The following is an 18,781-nucleotide window of genomic DNA, read 5'->3' as shown; positions in this document are numbered from 1 at the left end:
TTGTTTCTTTGGGATACATCAGCCCAGGAGCGTGACTGCTGAGTCTTATGGTAGTCACCTGTTTAGTTTTTTTGTTTGTTTGTTTGTTGGGTTTTGTTTGTCTTTTTAAGTAACTGCTAAACTGTTTTCCAGAGTGGCTATGTCATTCTATATTCCCATCAGCCCCGTATGAGGGATCTAGTTTCTCTAAATCCACACCGGCATTAGGTGGTGTCGATATTTTTTATTTTAGCCATTCTAGTAGGTGTGTAGTGAGAGCTTGCGGTCTTCATCTGCAGTTTCCTGACAGCTAATGATGGTGAACATCTTTTCATGTGCTTATTTCTCATCTGTACACCCACTTGGATGAAATGTCTCTTCACGTCTTTTACTCGTTTCCTAATTGAATTGCTTATTTGACTGCTGAATTTTAAGAGTTTTTAAAAATATATTCTAAATACCAGTCCTTTGTCATATATGCAGTTTGTAAATATTGTCTCATGGTCTGGACCTTGTCTTCTCGTCCTCTTAACACAGTCTTTTTTTTTTTTTTCCAGCAAGGTGACAAACATGTTTGTTTATTCATTTACTTATTTTTATTGAAGTATAGCTAAATTAAGTATTATATTAGCTTAAGATGTGCAGCATAGCAATTCACTGTTTGTATAGATTAGACTCCTTTTAAGGTGTCATGAAATACTGGCTGTGCTCCCTGCGCCACACAGCATGTCCCTGTAGCTTATTTCTTTCACACAGAGTAGTCTGTGCCCGAATCCCCAGCCCGTCGGGCCCCTCCCCCTTCCCTCTTCCCAGTGGTAATCAACAGTCTTTAGCAGAGCAAGGGTTTTCAATTTTGATGAAATCTAATTTATTAGTTTTTCCCCTCGTGGACTGTGCTTTCAGTGTCGAGTCCAAGTAAGAATTATTTGCCTAGCCCTAAACTTCAAAGATTTTCTATGTTTTTTCCCCAGAGTATTATAGTTTTACATTTTACATTTAAGTCTGTGCTCCATTTTGAGTTAATTTTTGTATAAGGTGTGAGGTTTAGGTCAAGGTTCATTTTTTTGGCCTTTAATTTTTTAACGAAATTAAAATATGCTAGTGCCTCATCTATGTTAGAGGCAAGTCTTTCTTTGTGAGGCTTTAATTCCAATTACATAATGAACAATGTAAAATGTCCAATTTGAAAGTTTGAAAAGTATGACTCTAAGTATTCTTCCCTAATATTCTGGTTTCTACCTATGAGATCAGATACCGCTGACAGAAGTAGCACAAGCAAAGCCTGAACAACAGCTAAAATTGTGTAATAATGAAAACAATTAGCATGTGTCTATTAATTAGGGTTTTATTTCCCATTAATTGTGGGGGGAAAGGGCATCACTATAAAGCCCTGGGACTGGATAATAACTACCTGTATCCAAAGCCAGTCTGCAGTGTTATTTCCCTCTGCCGTAAAACGCAAGGCTGAAATCTGAACTTTCAAATACTTCACACTTAAGGAAGGCAGGAAAGTTTAGTTCGAGTAAACGTCTAAGGTCCATAACAAAGATGCAAAAAGGCTGGCTACGTCACGGCCATCCCAGCCCAAGTGTGAGTCTTGGCCTCCCGGAGGTACAAGCCCATTTTGGAATCAGACCATCCGTCTGACTCAGACCATCTGGGCCGGGTTCTACTTTGCCACTTCCCAGCTGTGTGACTCTGGGAGGGTCCCTCAAGCACTTTGAGCTAAACACCCTCCTCATTAATTGGGGATAAGCACCATCTTATGTCAGTTGGTTCACTGCGAGGTTTGAAAGCCACTTCTCAATGTGTGGCCCCTCGCTAAGAGTAGCTGTTATCATCACTGAAGGCAAGTGAAAACTTTCTCACTTTCCCAGGCTCAGTCTGCTCACAATTAGCAAAGAACAGCAAATGAAGGAAACCAAAATATTTGCTCAGTTTTCAATAAGAAATGTTTAAAAAAAGAAAAAGTGGGGGAGTGTATAGCTCAGTGGTAGACTGTGTGCTTAGCATGCACAAGGTCCTGGGTTCAATACCGAGTACCTCCATTAGCCAAATAAATAAATAAATAGACTTAATTACCTCCCCCTCCAAAAAAGAAAAAAAAAACAAAACAAGAGAGGAGGAGAATCACGAGAAGGGGCAGAGGAAGGCCGGGGTTCTGGAGCCTCGCGAATGCCAGGACACCCACCAAAGACCCTGTTCACCTGGACAGTCGTCAGAGACTGCCACATGTGGAGGGGTACTTCCTCACAGCCGGCTTCCTCTATTCAAAACCCGGTCTCCCAAGGTGTTCAGAAATCCCGAACACCTTGAAACGGGCGGTGTGCTTTAGATAGGAGAGCTACAATTTCCTTAAAGAAACCACAGCACAAAAAGTGACCCACAGAGGAGGTACCGACTGCTATAAATACTTGGTGGCAAAAGCTGATGTCATGCCTTTTGTACAGGAGACACCCAAATAAAACCTGCCAAAATAGCGGAGACAGCCTACAGCAGAAAGCCAGCGCCACTGCCACCGCAGACCACTGTGTACGAGTCTGATGCCATCCCGTCAGAGGAACATCATAACCCAGTGACGGATGACCCGGAGCACCAGTCCCCTGACTCTGTGCCATTTCCTTCCACATTTCCTAAAGCTTTCTGGTGGCACTTACACAACACAGGTATCAACCAGCAAACTGCCAGGCCTTGCTCTAACGCCTGCAGCCCCCCAGCCAAACCCAGAGACAAGTGACAAATTTTCTTCCAAGTGGGAAAGAGCAGGGAAGTCTGATCCAGCACAACCAGCATCAAATCCACTTACTGCAGGCAAATCACTCTAGTCCCTGGGTGACTCCCCTCCCCTAGGAGTTGGGGGTGAGAGCACGCCAGCTGGAGAGGCACGAACCTTTGAGGCCATGACTCAGACACTTTTAAATAATGGTCTCTCAGTCTCAGGCAAGCCAGAATCAAAACTAAAATCAAATACCTCTGAACACTGTATGTACCAGTACAGGAGCTAGGGCCAGACTGCGGCAAACATGGATGTCGCCAGGACAGTCCAGAGACCCTGTCTGAGCCCTCTGCTCCCCAACAGGGCCCTCCCTCCCTGCGCTAGCGGGGCCCCAAGCCTGTGAACTGTCTCCCCCTTACCCCGTCTCAAACACGCCTTCAGGAAAAGCTTCTGGGACAGCACCCAACACACAGGATGCAGTCAATAAATACCTCCTGAAATGAGTGAATGCAAATTACTCTAATTTAGCAAGAATTTTTTTTTAAATTGAAGCGTAGCTGTGCTAGTGTTAGGTGCACAGCAAAGTGATTCAGCCATACATACACTTATACATATATTCCTTTTCATATTCTTATAGGCTGTTACAAGATACAGAACATAGTTCCCTGTGCTACACAGCAGGTTCTTGTTGTTTTTCTATTTTATATACAGTAGTGTATATACGTTAATCCCAAACCCCTAGAAGATGAATGTAGAATTTCCACACCTTAAGAATAAAGAGGGCTATCTGGAATTTGTTGGAAAGGCTATTTCACACAGTGTTATTTGATTCCTACATCATAAATAAATAAGTATGCATTTATCTACACACAATATGATAAATATTGATAAAATGTGAGTTATATTATTCAGCTTATATATATGGGAAATTTGACAATATCAAAATAACCATGTACAATTTGTTTGGACTAAATTTATAATTTGGTATCAATAGTCCATATGTGGGGGTCACCCTTCTCTGGATGACAGCAAAACCCAGTGACTTTAGAAGCAGATTTGATGCTGCCACTATCACAGATGAAGGAAAGATAATTTAATTAACAAGAGAGAAAACATCATTGCTGAACTGTACTTGTACCCCAAAACAATCTTCTAAGACAATTAACTGAACACAAAAGACCTCCTCAAACTAAAAGGTTACTAACAAAGTTCCCTTTCTTGTCCCAAGAAAACTGTAACCCTTAAAGACAAATGGCCTGAACTGCTCCCTTAGAATATATCTCTACATCAAAAGGGCTGGAACATCAAAAGACAATTTAAATGTTTTGAGAGTAAAGAGCAGAAACATCTGCATTATCTTCACTGCCTTTTCAGGACTGTCCTAGACTCTCAGTAAAAAATTCTCTAAATCTGAAAATTCTCTCCCCCTCACCAAAAAAGGCTTACAATCCAGGAAAGGGACTAAATAGAACATATGTTTTATTTAGATACAATACATTATGCATATGATATATATATATAATTATTATTCTATTTCAACACTATATATATTATATATATATGGTTTTATACTGGCTTGCCTTCAAAGAAAACAAAAATTGACATTAGAAGCCTAAGGCCAGTTCACAGCTTAACTTTCTACTATGAGTCCCACCTAATCTCTCTGAGCTTCAGTTTCCTCGTCTTGAACACAGGATCAAGCCCAATAGTCTACAGTCACTCTGATATTTCAGTATGAAAAACCTCTTCTAGGAGACACGACATCTAAAAAGTTCCTAACATATCTAATTTGGTATTTAATATTTTTACCAACTAAAGAAGGATGACGATAATATATAAACGGACAACGGCCAGACCGTATGAAGGCAGAGCGCTGACCCGCAGCCCGCGGCCGCGCCCAGGGAGCCGGCCTGCTGTGAGTCAGGCTCGCGCGAGGTCAGGCTCCTGTCTCCAGCAACACCCCAGGAGCCGGACAGTAACCCCTGTGACAATCGGCCAGGATCCGATCAGTAACGGACGACGTCCGTAATCGTCCTGCTTCCAACTCAGACCCCAGAAGGCCCAACCTGCCCCTGACCAGTCACCTGGGTTGCCCGCTTTTCTGGTAGCCAGGTCCCCTGAGGCCCCCAGCCCCCATCAGGCACCCTGAGCCCCCTCTTCTCCCCTGGGAAGCTCTCTACTCCTCTGCCTGCTTCTGTGTCTCTGCCAAGCGCAGTGACGGTGGCCAACTCCCTTGCTACAAGCCAGCTCTGAATAGTTTTGCCTTTTTCATGTGGCTGGTCTTCGTCTAGTTCTACAAAGAAAAGTCTCAAGCCAGGGGCTTCCCTCCAGATGGCAAGTCCCTAATTTAGAAGCCCAACGTGGCAGACTCCAAGTCTGGAGAGACCTCATATCCCCCAGGCCCTCTTTCCACAAAACCTGACTTGAGCCCTTATTCACTCCCCCACCGTGCAGGGAAGGAACCAAGCGTTAAGGGAGGATCGAGGGCTTTGAGGTCAAAGACCTGAGTTCATCAAGCATTTCATTTTTCCACTTAAAATTACGTGACCTTGAGCAACGTTCTTAACATCTCTAAGCCTCTATCTTCATCTTGAATAAAAACATTTACTTCTAAGATTGCATAAAATGGGACACTATACATAAGGTAGCTGACAAGCACTGGGTGTTCAGCAGGTGTGAGCACCCTCCTCCGGGCACACCTCATCCCCCAGGGAGAAACACAAGGAACTGCAGGAGACGGCTGGGGATCCCCGCACCCAGCGCCTTGCACTCCCTCGAGAACAGACTGCAGTGGTACCCAGAGTGCTGCCCATGGACAAGTTTCGTTTCCGTTTTTTCTTAGGTGTGGCATGCTTCTCACTCACATCATACGATCCATAATAAGGAAGTGAATTTTCTACACTAGCTGAGACTTCTGTTTTTAGCAGACTTGGATGTGCTTTCTTAACTCATTCTTTTTTAATTTTATTTTTTATTGACGTGTAGTTGATTTACAATGTTAGTTTCAGGTGTACAGCAAAGTGATTCAGTTATACATCTACATACATATTGTTTTTTAGATTCTTTTCCAGTATATGTTAATATAAGAAACAGTGTAGTTTCCTGTGCTATACAGTAGGTCCTTGTTATAAGCAGAAAAAGGTACCTATGTGTCAAATTAAAGTTTTGTTTAAAAAAAAAACTGGCTCTGAAACATTGGGCTGGCAAGCGGGACAAATACCTGCCCCGCCCCACTGGGTCCAAAGTTGCCTTTATTGGCCTCCAGGGGGAGAACGTTCCATGTACCACCTACCCCAGGACAGGGACCAGCACCCTGGTCGTTTGGTGTTTCATTCCTGCAGTCAAGGTCACCCATGTGGGTAAAGCTCTCCCTTCTTTCTTTTCTATCCAAGTGGCCAAGGTCATGAGGCTGCTCCAGTCATCTTCCCTCAGAGGACTAAGCCCAGCTGTCTTGGCCTTTTCCCTGGTGACACACTGACAGAAGGTAAACTGACAAGCCCATGATTCACACTGTTAGTAACTGAGTGGCGGAGCCAGAACGCCAGCCCAAGTCCCGCGGGGCGGGTGTTGCTGCCAGCACACCTGGCTGCCCCCCTGAGGCTCAAGAGAACAGCTCTCAGGTCCCCAGTACTTCAGAGGCCATGCCTCCCACTGTGGTACAAAGGATGGGCCAGTCTCGGGAAGGAGGCAGGTGGGAGGTTATCTCACTCAGGGCACAAGCTAGACGCTGTGTGCCGTGTCCCTCCAGGTGAAATATCTCTCATTCCCAGGAGTCTCCAGGGCACCAGCATGCTGACACTCCCCTGTGCCAGGCCTGCCGGGTGCCCAGCCAGTGGGGAGACACAGGCTTCTCTCTGGTGGGCCAGGCTGCTCCCACCTGCTGAACATTGAAAACCAAACCCCAGCCTCGTAGAAATCCACAGGCACAGAGGTGACTACTTTCTCTGTGATAACTTACTTTGCGCTGCACTAAGGAACAGAATTCAGGGAGAGCCATCTGAGTGAGCCCAGGCGGCTGGCATCTCTAGAGAGTAGGAGGAGCCTTGGTGCCTCATTCCACCGTGGAAACCCCACTGCCCCTGTGCAGTCCCCCCAGAACCGCCTCCTGGGTGGTGCCTCCTACTGCCTCCCTCTGAAATCCCAGCACTGTGTTCCTGCCTCTCTGACAGCATCTATCACAGCCTCAACGTCAGTTCCACACATATCCACCTGTCACTGCATGTGGCTGCAGTCGGGGGCGGCCAGCCCTGTCCGCAGCTGTGCCCTGCCTGAGACGCTCCATTATGACAGTTCTTGGGCACACCAGCCACCTTGGTGTCGAACACCAGACAGTCCCAATCAAGGGGCCTTGCCGCACGCTAGTCAAAAGCACGGCTGTGGAGTTGGCACTGGAATTCCACCTACTATGGGGTCTTCAGCAAGTTCCTCCCTGTCTCTTCATCTCATTGTGTTTATTGTGGTGTAATTGACAAATAACATTGTGCTATTAGCTTCAGGCTTACAACATAATGATTTGATGTAAGTGTGCACTGTGACATGATCACCACAGTAAGTCAAATTAACAAATTAACAGGCATCACCACACAGAGTTAACGATTTTTTTTTCTTAAGGTGAGAACTTTCAAGGTCTACTTTCTTAGCAACTTTTAAATGTACAGTATTGTTGGCTCAAGTCTCCACGCGTCTCCGTCTGATTGTGCTAACTGCAAAATGAGGGCATTACCTACCCCGCGGAGTTGCTGAGAGTAAGACATACGACGTGAAGTGATTTTGCACGGTGCCTGGGACACAGGGAGCACTCGGCAGACAGTGCCCATGGTGATGGTGGCGGTGATGCACTAAAGATTTCAGTTTTACATTAATATTACTGTCTTCTTTTTCATCCATTTAGTCTCCTTTATCACGAAGACACAGCATGCCTGAGCTTCCTAGAGGGTCCTACAGACAATGTCTGTCCCCTCAAAATTCATATGTTGAAACCCACTCCTAATGTGACTATTAGTGGGAGGTGATAAGGTCATGAGGGTCTTTTTTAAGGGAACTAATTAATCCACTACAGCAAGAAGATGCTGTCTGTGACCCCAGAAGGGGGTCCACGTCAGACACCACATCAGCCAGCGCCTTGATCTTGGACTTCTAGGCTCCAGACTTGTAAGAAATAAATGTCTGTTGTTTATAAGAGCCCCAGTCTATGGTGCTGTTACGGCAACCTGAACAAACTAAGACAGAAGGTCACAGTTCAAGCACAGGAAAACTCAAATAATTAAACCACCTGGAGAAAAATCTCATGTAACTTAGGACCTCCCAACACATAAATCTGTATTAACTGGGAAGAGGGGATTTCAAAAGAAAACATCGTGTCACATGTCATCAAGAGGCCATCCTGACCATCACAGTTAATGCAACTCAGAATCCCATGCTGGAAATGTTTTAGAAATTCCTTCACAGGTTTGTCTACTGAAAAAATGCACAGCCTAAAAGTTAAGAGTTATGTTTTATTTGGCAGACTTTCTGAGGACATCAAGGCTGGGAGGAGGCAGTCTCTCAGATAGCTCTGAGGGACTCTAAAGAGGTAAGGCAGTTTTTGCAACAACGTTTATTGTTAATTAAAGAAAACCAGATATCTCAGGTTAAGGAATTTAGCGCTCTTCCGTGTATGGGAAGATGCAAAAGTCTGGGCTCACTGGAACCGTTCCTTTGATGTGCACCTTAGCTGTCCAGGGCTGGTGTCCTGTTCTTCCCCATCCAGAGTTCCCTCAGGGGCACCGCTGTGGGGGCGGCAGAAGCGGGCTGCCTGCCTGTCCGCGTCCTGAGTGCCCTCAGCTTACTGTTGGGGGTGGCGGTAGCGGCTGATGACTTGATGGCGCAGCATCTTTTATTTACTGATGTGGCTGCAGTATTTTTCATCCACAGGTTTCAAAAGTCATTCAAAACATACGGCTCCACAACAGTGTTCAGACGTATTATTCTTTCTCTTTGGATACGTCACAAATCTCCGCATCACCTGCCCCCTAGGAGGCCCAGTGTCCTCCTCCTAAGACGCTGTTTCTATAAACTCCTTCTGACAGAAAGTTTCAGACTAGATGACAGCCCCCAAACCTAGCTCCACCTACCATGGCTAAAAATACCCCTAGTTTGTCACAGCACTATCTAGTATCCAGAGCAAGACTCCATCATTCTCACTACATCTTTTTCCCTTTTCTTAATAAATTGACAATTAAAAGTCAGCCCCAGAATGGAGCCTTCTCCATGCTACTGCCCCGGAGACACTGCAGACCACAGGCCATGGGCGTGGTCAACCAGCTGTACCCTGGGTCAGATACAAGGAAACCAGGATTTCCAATCTCTGAACTCACTGACGGCTGGTCGTCACTGAACACTGAATGGACAACCTTAAGTATACAAACTAGAGGACAAATTTAGCTACAACGTGGGCATGGATGGAAAAGAAATGTTTTAAACAGAGGTGTCTGAGGGCATATAAAAGCTATGTTCTAATATCTCCCGGGACTGAAAGTTAATTATTTTTTTTCATATTTTTTCCATAATGGGTTGATCGGAAGCTGTTCTTTCAGACTACAGTAGTGTCATGAAACTATTTCCAAATACTTCCGGCTTTATGAGATAACCAAGCTGAAAAGCCATGAAAAAATAAACCTTTCCTCCAGGATGCAGAGTGTAATAAAACCTCTTGAAACAAGGAAAGATGGTACCATAAAAAATATTTTCAGGGACTATAAAGGAGTTCTTGAGATTAAAATGATTACAACAACATAAAATTCAAAGAAGACTGTGGAGAAGAAGTTGGAGAAATCTTGCAAAACGGAAAACAAAAAGACAAAGAAATGGGAAAATAGAAGAAAACATTTAAGGTAACTCATGATCAGAACAGAAGACAAGAGTCTATAGGTGGAAGAGGCCACCAGGTACCCACACAATGAATAAAACAAGACACACATCATGGCACTGCCGCCATTAACTCTCCAAATACCAGGAATGACAAGAAAAGCCTAAAAAAACTACACAGAGGAAAACACAGGTCACATGCAAAGGAATGGCTTTGGACACATCAACTGTCACGTTGGAAGTTGGAAGTCCACTGAGCAACGCCTTCAAAATTCTACAGGAAGGTGATTCTAATCCTGAATTCTATACTCAAATGATCAATTAAATATGAGAGTAAAATATTCCAACATTGTACAAGATCTTAAAAAAAAATTTCTTAGAAAGCTGCTGGTGAACATGCTTGACCAAAGCAAGAGAAAATCTTAAAAAGGAGGCATCTTACCAAGAGGTGCAAGGCCTTCTCAGGGTGACAGGGTACCTCGGCAGCAGGCCTAGGAAGCAACCACTTTATAGAAAAGCAGGCCGCTGAGAGGTTCAGGCAGAATCATCCTAAGAAAAGGACAAATGGATGATTCCCTGTTGTGTGTCAGTGTGGGGAGAGGAGACTTACACTGCGGGGGGCCAGGAAGACGAACAAATGACAGATACAGAAAACGAAGCAAAACAAAGCAGGACAACGAGCAACTCCAGGAAAAAGAAAGAAAACCTACACAAGGAGGGAAATGTGGTCACCACAGACTACGCACCTCAGCTGTGCGTAATATTTCCATAATCATAATACATCCTGCTGAATATTTAATCAAAGCCTTAACATAATTACACTGAGAGGATGGGGAGAAAGAAGTGGGCGGTGGGCGGGAGGGCTAAGTGACCTAAGATCGCCTTCTTTCCTAGTAGGATGCCGCACACAAAATACGGAAGAAAGAGCTAAAGTGTTGAAAGGGGAGACCTCTAGGGAGCAGGAATCAGGGTGGAGAAGGGTGGGGGCGGTGACCACTGTTTTTCTGTTCTAAGCCCTGTAGAACTTTGGACTCTTAAAACTATGTGCCTGTATAACTTTGTTAAAAATGGGCTATTTCATTTTTAAACAAAATCTGATACTTGACCAGCAAGAATATCATCTTAAGCGGTGTGTTTCAAAGTTTTTTTGGAAACCAATCCCTTTGAAAAAGAAGGGAAAGCTATAAATCCTCTCCTTTATAAACACACACTGGCACAGACGCTCAACATTTTTGCACAGGATGTCAGGCAGTTGGTAAATTCCTGAAGGCCAGGTTAACAAGTCTTAGGGTTACAGGTTCTGCTTTCCTGCAGAAGGACACAAAACCCTAGTTGAAAGACCAGTGAAAACACCGATACGACCGAATGAGGTCATGCCTGGTCTTAAGTGCTGGCTGACCAGCACCCGTTGTTTTCTTGACCGCAAGGTACATCTCATTTCTGTCAGCGAAGGTACTAACCATGTTTACTGGGCTTTGCTTCAGCCTTGAAACAGACTCTCTAAAACTCTGGAATGTGAATCCCCGTTGGGTTGACTCAGCTGTTTCCATTCAAGAACCGGACATGGCCTTACGCACTCTTCACCCCATGAGCAGAGAGTCCTTCACATCCCAAATCCCTCACGTGGGTGTATTTTCTAATAGGGGAATTACTCTAATGACTTCTTGTCAAAACTTTTATAATCAGAGTGGCCCATTTAAATACTCCAAAACACAAAATTCACTCTGCTTCCGACTGGCCTGTCCCCGCTGCTTATAAGCCTCACCATCAGCTCAACAGCCAGTCAGAAGACCTGTCTTGTCATTTAACAGGGATCTTAATGGCCCCACCAATTTGCTTAAAATTTTGGTGCCTTTTATTTATTTGTGAGCTGAGGGTAGCAATAACAACGTCAGCGGGCATTGTTACAAATGGACTGGGTAACTGTGGGAGGCGGAGTAACGGCTCCCACAGACGTCCGTGTGTTGATCCCTGGAAGCTGGGACTGCGTCACATTACCTAACAAAAGGAACTGCTACAGGCCGCAGACAGGGGGCTTGGACCGGAGGGTTATCCTGGGTAGCTAGATGGGCCCAACCTAACCGCATGAGTGCTTACAAGCAGAGAACTTTCTCCAGGTAGAAGAGAGATGGGGCAGAAGAGACAGCCAGAGAGCTGGAGCAGGACTCCATGGTCCTTGCTGATTCTGGGACCAGAAAGACGCCTCCCAGAGCCGGGTCCAAAGCTGACAGCCAGCAAGGAAACAGGGGCCTCAGCCCGACAACTACCAGCAACTACATTCGGTGGACCATCTACATGAACTTGAGAGCAGTTCTCCCCCAGATTCTCCAGTAAGGAACAGACGCCTTGTTTTCTGCCCAATGAGCCCTGAGTCAGACTTCTAACCTACAGAACTGTAAGATAATAAATGTGTGCTGGTTTAAGCCACTCAATTTGTGGCAATTTGTTACTGCAGCCGTAGGAAACTTCTACAGAGACACCTGCGAAAATACCGCGGTGTCCGTCGCTTTGCCGCACATTCCACAAGTCTGCTGACATCCTTAAATCAAAAAGCAGAGACGGCCAAACTCCATCCAACACAACAGATTACAGACTTGTTCTGATCGATCTGGGGAGATCTGGGGAAATTATAAATTACTCAGAATATCTACAAATTCTAAGCCTCAGGTAATTCACTGCCCTTTCCTTTAACTCATAAACCTTTCAATACCTGTCTGGCCCGATAAACTCTAAGTACCACGTAGGAGAATAAATGCTGGCTCGTGTGCACCAACCTGGCTCCCAAACTCTCCTACGTACCAACGGCAGCACCTCCCACGTCTGCCTCTCCTGCGCTGTGAACCCCCGGCTCTTCTCCAAGGAGACAGACACATCCCAGGTAAGCTATGTGAGTGTCTGCCACACTGTATGACAGTGTGACTTACTATCTGGGTACAGAGTATAAACTCTGTGGACCAGTGCCTGCATTTTGTTAGCCTTTGTATTCATTCCTCCCCCACCAATGCCTGGAAGAGCAGAGGTGCTCACTCAGTAGTTGGTGGAGAGGAAGAAAAGGCAAGAAGGAGAGAAAGAGAAAAGCCGACCTGCCTGGTGGTTGGGAGACACTGCAGTTTCCCAGGTGGCTCGGGGAGAGAAGGCCCCAGCACACCATGGTGCTGACGTCAGTTGCCCAGTGACACCTGCTGCTCACTCCGCGGGCCGAGCGCTGGCACCTCACCTGCGAGCAGACCGGCGCTTTGCCGATCCTGACCTCCCACCGCTGCCGCCTTCCCCCGCCTCCAGAGCAGTCACTTAGGAACTGAAATGTCCAGAGACTGTGCTTCACTAAAGGAAGGGTCACAGGAATCTACATATTAAAGAGACTGTCAAAGATACATCAAGCACATTCAATAGTCTTATTTATTTACAAAAGATTAAAGGAACTGAAACTTGAATTTGATGTTCCCCAAAATGCTAAAATATCAAACACTGGCCAGTTAAAGATAGAAAATCTTAAATGAAGCTTAAATGAAGCTGCCTAACACACTTGAAGGATTATCTGTATATACAACAGATAGACAGAATTTTTAAAAACCCAGATTCATTCCATTCTCAATGAAGCATTTTTTTAAATCCTTGGCAACATATTTTACAACTTACAAAATTCCGTTACATTCATGATTTCATTTTATCCTCAAAACAATCTCTTGACCCAGGCAGAGTAGGCACTACCAACAATTAACTCCATTTTACAAATGAGGAAACTGAAGTTCAGCACAGTACTTGGACTTGACAAAAGCCTCACCAGGGCCAAGTTTCTAATCCAAGTTTCCTGTGCAAAAGAACCGGAGTAAGTTATCTTTAATATATTATTCATATTACATCCTGTCAACACCCAACACGGTTTTGATGTAGCCTGCAATAATAGACACGTATGTGATAAGATCTTTAAAGTGGAAAAGAAGGAAGAAAAAACCTTTTGGTAGGTGATGTGGGACAGGTTGGGGAGGGGGTTAACACCAAAGACTTAGATTTATAGTCTAAGAAAAATCTATCTCTGAACTTCCAGTTCCAGGCAAGTAATGCTTAAACAAAATGATTCATAGACTTTCATAATTTAAAAAGAAAGGGACACACCATGAGTTCTTTGAGGCAGGGTGAATTCAGCTCCCTGCTCAGGCCCCCAGGGAAGAGCTGCTTCCCTCTCACCCTTTAGTAAGAACAAGAGGGACAACACGCAAATGTAGAACTCACACCCGGCCCTTGCCATCCCCTCCCCATCCCCAGGAGCTCTCCAGCTTGCAGAATAAGCATTAACTAGTTTTCAGTGAAAACATTAAGACAATCTAAGAAAACCTCGAAGAGAATCCATTTGAGTTTCTGAAGACTCCTCCCCTTAAATAAGATCCCTAACAAAAACAAACAAACAAACAAAAAATACATGGAGTACGCAACAAAGCATTTTTTAAAATTAATTAAAGACTGCAAATCAAAATAAAGACAAAAACCCGACTTAATGTGAAAATTGTAATTCGGTGGCATCACTACTTGACCAAACAGCTTTCATCTATTTTTAATCTCTGTAATCATCCAAAGAATAGCAGAGAAAACTGTGTATCCTCTCTACAGACATGTTGTTTTAAAAAAAAAACACCAAGCACATCAAATTCCCATCCTGCCAAACAGAAAAACTGGAAGGGAGCTTTAATATTTTTAAGGATGAATTACTATATTCCTTAGAATTGGAGCTTCCTTGTAGGTCATTTAACATATGATGCAATTTTTTGCAAGTAATAATTTAAATTTATTTTATTTTTTTTCCCCCAGAGAAGGAAGGATTTACTACTTGCAGCAAGTAAGGAGGACACATGCTTTCCCAAAGCAGTGTCTCTGCAAGTCATAATTTTAAACTATGCTTTAAACTATTATACAAAGCCATGTACATCTACTCAAGGCACTTGCCAAATTCACTTATTTCAGATTCTCCAAGTTAAAATCTCTGATAGAGAGTGAGGCATACAAAAGCCCGCAGTTGGCTGATTTCATGTGATACTCAAAAGATCAGCAAAATGCTCCTGACAAGAGCTCTGCACCCAACAACTTCATTAAGGAAAATATCAAACCAATTTGATAGGGTGCAGATGTTGCATGTAAAGTAATTATGAAGAATACAGAAGACAATATCAAAAAGCTGCCTAAGCTTCCATCCTAGACAGTGGTCCTTAACTCTGAGCAAAGTATACACCCATGCAACTACACTTTTTGAAGAGAAAAAAAAAGAAAAAGAACTTCCACTTTAGAATCGACATTTTCAAAGATCTCCATTATTTATACCACTGCCATAAGAGAACTTTACTCTGCTATATTTGGTTGAAAGAATTAAAGGTTTAGGGCTGACAAGTTTCTTTCCTAGTTTAAAACCCTCAAAGGTGAGAAAACTGAAGCCCAGTGGGTTTGCAAGAACAAAGTGCAACTTAATTCCAGAGCCAGAATTAGATCAAATAAATTTTAATCAAGTACTCTACACCATGCAACAAACACGAGGAAGTAATAGCGAATTTTAATCTAAAAACTCTCAGGAGAGTTGAAGAATTGCAGATTGTAAATCCCATGAAAGACCTGGATCCCTGGTAGAGAAAAGGACCCCTCATTTAGATACACTTCTTCCAGCTCTGGGAACAAACCGTGCCCACCTCTAGCAGGGCATCTACCACGCAGCACTAAAGCCAGCCACTCTGGCCTTGAAGACCCCAGTTTTCAGAGCGCAGGGCAAAAGGACTTCAGGGAAGGCTTCAGGGTGAAGGTGCCACATAAACTTAAACTGTAAGAATAAGTGAACGAAGCTGGAAGGACTGGAAGTGGGCGTGAGGGTAGAGAAGGCAGAGCGAAGGGCCTGCGTCCTAAGCGTGGACTTTATAGCAGCAACAGCTGCAGACATTACGACGTTTCCATCTGGTATTTTTGTTATTCATACCCAGTCTTGTCCACAAAGAACTTCAATCTGGGTACCAGAGCTACTTGTGCCTATAGCTCAGTTGTCTGTCTTGGACCAAAACATTCTTAAAAGGGAAAGACTGACTTTGTTAGACTTTGCATTCTCCGGGGAAAAGAGGCATCCCTGGACTATAACAGGGATGCGTTTTATGAGTTTGATGAAAGGATAAGTGAATAACCCCACTGTATTTAAACGGTTGTAGGCTACAGAGCCCACAGGGTAGCATCAGATTTTGCCATCAGGCTGAAATCCAAGTTTCCCCATCCTCAACCTCGTCCTGGCTATCCCTTCCGTAAACCTGACCTCTAACTGTAACAGCCTTGGCCTCATTCCGTGGGTGTGGATTCCCCTCCTTCAAACGCACTTTCCAGCCCGCCAAATTCTTGGGAAAGTTTCTTCCACTCTCCAGGCGCTGAGAGCTACAAACTTAAATCTGGCTTTCCAGACTTTTTTTTCTTCCCAATCCTAACGGAAGAAATCAAGAAGCGCTGGGCAGAGGGGCCAGGCTCCCTCCAATCAGAGCCGGCTCCTGCCGGCCAAGCCTAGCGCCGGGAGCAGGAAACGCCACGGCCCGACCCTCGGTCCCCAGGCGCGGTGACAGCCCCGCGCTCCCCGGGGACCAGGCCGGGAGGAGGGGCAGGTTCCCGGGGAAGTGCAGCCTCTTCTGCTCATATGGCAAATAAAATAAATGAAAGAGCGGATCAGCGGTCCAACGCAGGCCAACTACGCCCCCACGCACAGCCCGCCACACCCCGACGGGCGCCAAGACCCGTACAAGGACGCCCCTCAGGACAAGGAACCCCCAACACACACACACAGACGGGGGGTGGAAATGTAGGGAGCCTACCTCCAGGACTGATCAGAGGCTGATCACACCCCGACAAGCAGCGGGGGGAGGGGACAGGGCAGAGCCCCCCAACTCTCAGGGTGGCCAGGGCACGGCGCTCCAAGCTGAGCCACGTTCGGTGACACACAAACTCTCAGTGAACCAGTCACGGGGGTGGGGGGCGAAAAGGAGCCCCCCACTTCCAGGGTGACCAAGATCCTTACGATCAGGGGTCCACGCAGTCACCCTCTATTAGACACAGCGAACAGTCACATCAAAGGGGAAAGACGGGGGAACAGAGAAGGTCTCCGGGATGTCCGGGATCCCCGCGTGCGAGGGCCCACGCAGAGCTACCTTTCGTAGCACACAGTGAACCAGCCACTCCACGGAGTGGGCGGGGACCGAGACAGTGCCCCCCACCCTCGGGGTGTCTAGGACCCCCGCGCGGGGATTCACGCGCGGATCCACGCAGAGGCGCAGCAGGCGCGCAGCCCCCTCAGTGCCACCCCGAGGCCGAGACAATGCCCGGGCGCCCGGGTGCGCGACGGCCCGGCCAGTACCCAGTCCGTGTCCCCTCGTCCCACTGGCGCTCAGGGCGGCGGCCGCCACCTCGGGCAGCGACCCCGCGGCACCCAGCTCGGACCTGCCACACCCGGCGGGGACCCCTGCCGGGCCCAGGACCACTGCCGCCTGGGACCCCCGTCAGGCCAGGGGACCTCCGCCCGGCCGGGATCCTCGCCCGGCTCCCGGATCCCTGCCCTCTCGGGGGCCCCGTCCGGCCCGGGACCCCTGCCGCCTGGATCCCGGCCCAGTCATGGGACCCCCGCCGGACTCGAGACCCCTGTCCGGCCCTGAACGTCGCCCGGCTCTGGGACCCTGCCGTCCCGAGGACCACAGCCTGGCCCGGGACCCCTGTCGCCTGGGACCCCCTCCGACCCCGGGACCTCCGCCCGGCTGCGGGACCCTCACCCAGCCCCGGAACCTCTGTCTGCCGGGGGATCCCCTCCCGGCCCGGCCCCGCAGCTCGCCGCCTCACCTCAGGCCGCCGCCTCGGCAGCGATCGCTCCTTGCCGGAGACGCCTTGACCGAGCGAAGCGGAGCGGAGCAGCCGGCAGAGCCGCGGCCGCGGCAACAATGGAGCCCCGGGGCGGGGCCGCCTCAGAGCCGCCTCAGACCGTCTCCAGCTCAGGCTCGGGCTCGGGATCCGGCTCCGCGCGGAGCAGCGACCGGCGAGAGGCTGCGGCTGGGCTCCAACACCGCGCAGGCGCACTCACCCCGCCCGCGCCGTTCCGTCCCGCCCCCTGACCAATGGGGAGTGAGCTGCGCAGAGGGGGCGTGGCCTGAAGAAACAAAGGGAGGTGGGGCGGGGCCGCACCGGGGCGGGGCCGTGGGAGTCCCCACGGGGCCTGACCGAAAGCGACGGGATCCACGGCCCAACCCGGTCCTACCCAGGAAGGCTACGAGTAACGTCCGGTTGGAATCCGCTCAACAAGCCGTGTTCATCCCGCATCCAGAACTCAAGTTTATCGGGTTGGCCTGCTTTACAGAAAGGGAAACTGAGACCCCAAGGGCGAGATCACCTGCTCCCCCCAAGTCACATAATACCATTCACTCGTTCATCTTTTATTCGTTCAACAAACATTTTCACAGCGGGTAAGATGTGCGGTCGGAGTGGAGTAGAGGCAACTTGGCCCTCCCCCAAGGAGCTCCATCAGGCAGGAGCAGAGATTTCTAGGGGCCACTTTAACCCATGATAAAGGAGCACGTGGCAGAGCTGTTTCCCTTTCCTGCTTAGGCTACGCTCTTCCCCACCTGAAATGCCCTACATGTATCCAAGTACCAGTCATCCATAAAACCTCTGTCATCACTGTCAGTGATCTTTCCACATCACGTGGTCCCGCATTCTGGGTTTTCCTTTACACCCCTAGAGACTCCTTCAGGTGTCCCCAGGATCCACCCCCTTATCTACCCAACCTTTCATTGCCGGAATGTCCATGGCTCGGACATGGACCCTCTTACTGGGAAATCTCACGTTCTCCCAGATTTTAAACCATCTACAGACCCTGGATACTGCCAGCTCTGTATCGCCAGCCCTGACCTCCCCTGGTTCCCCATCTGGACACCTAGGAAGCATCTCAAACTTCTCACCATCAAAAAAAAGTGCTTTAGTCAACGCCCCCCACCTGCTCCTCCACATTCTTCTTTCTCAGTAAACGGCTTCTCCACCCGCACAGTGGCTCACACTGAAACCTGAAATCATCCTGGAGTGCTTTCTTTTCCTCACCTCCTGAGGCCTTCCTTCCCGGCACTCCCACGCACTTGGGCCACCTCCGTTAGAACACCAGCTGGAGTTTTCCATCTCAGTGGTTCCCCACCACCTCCCAGCAAAGTGTGACCTTGCTAGGACAAGGCAGGGGTCTGAGTGACTCATTTCTACAGC

The 18,781-nt window shown here is 47.3% G+C and overlaps 1 protein-coding gene across 6 annotated transcripts in view; it reads right to left on the bottom strand.

Annotated features, from left to right (window-relative positions):
- Nucleotides 1–17,599, bottom strand: part of AFAP1 (actin filament associated protein 1) — a 135,498-nt gene extending 117,899 nt beyond the window's left edge. For 3 of the 6 annotated variants that reach the window (XM_032493411.1, XM_032493403.1, XM_032493408.1), the window contains exon 1: nucleotides 17,378–17,597. The gene's annotated coding sequence lies outside the window, so the exon portion shown is untranslated. Of the gene's footprint in view, nucleotides 1–17,377 lie in introns of all 6 variants that reach the window. The other 3 variants (XM_032493382.1, XM_032493399.1, XM_032493417.1) reach the window with 2 other exon arrangements.
- Nucleotides 17,600–18,781: the final 1,182 nt, after the last annotated feature.

This window comes from Camelus ferus, chromosome 2 (genome assembly GCF_009834535.1).
Source record: "Camelus ferus isolate YT-003-E chromosome 2, BCGSAC_Cfer_1.0, whole genome shotgun sequence".
Classification (NCBI taxonomy): domain Eukaryota; kingdom Metazoa; phylum Chordata; class Mammalia; order Artiodactyla; family Camelidae; genus Camelus; species Camelus ferus.
The sequence above is the reverse complement of the archived record's forward strand: the minus strand, read 5'-3'. Positions and strand labels throughout refer to the sequence as shown.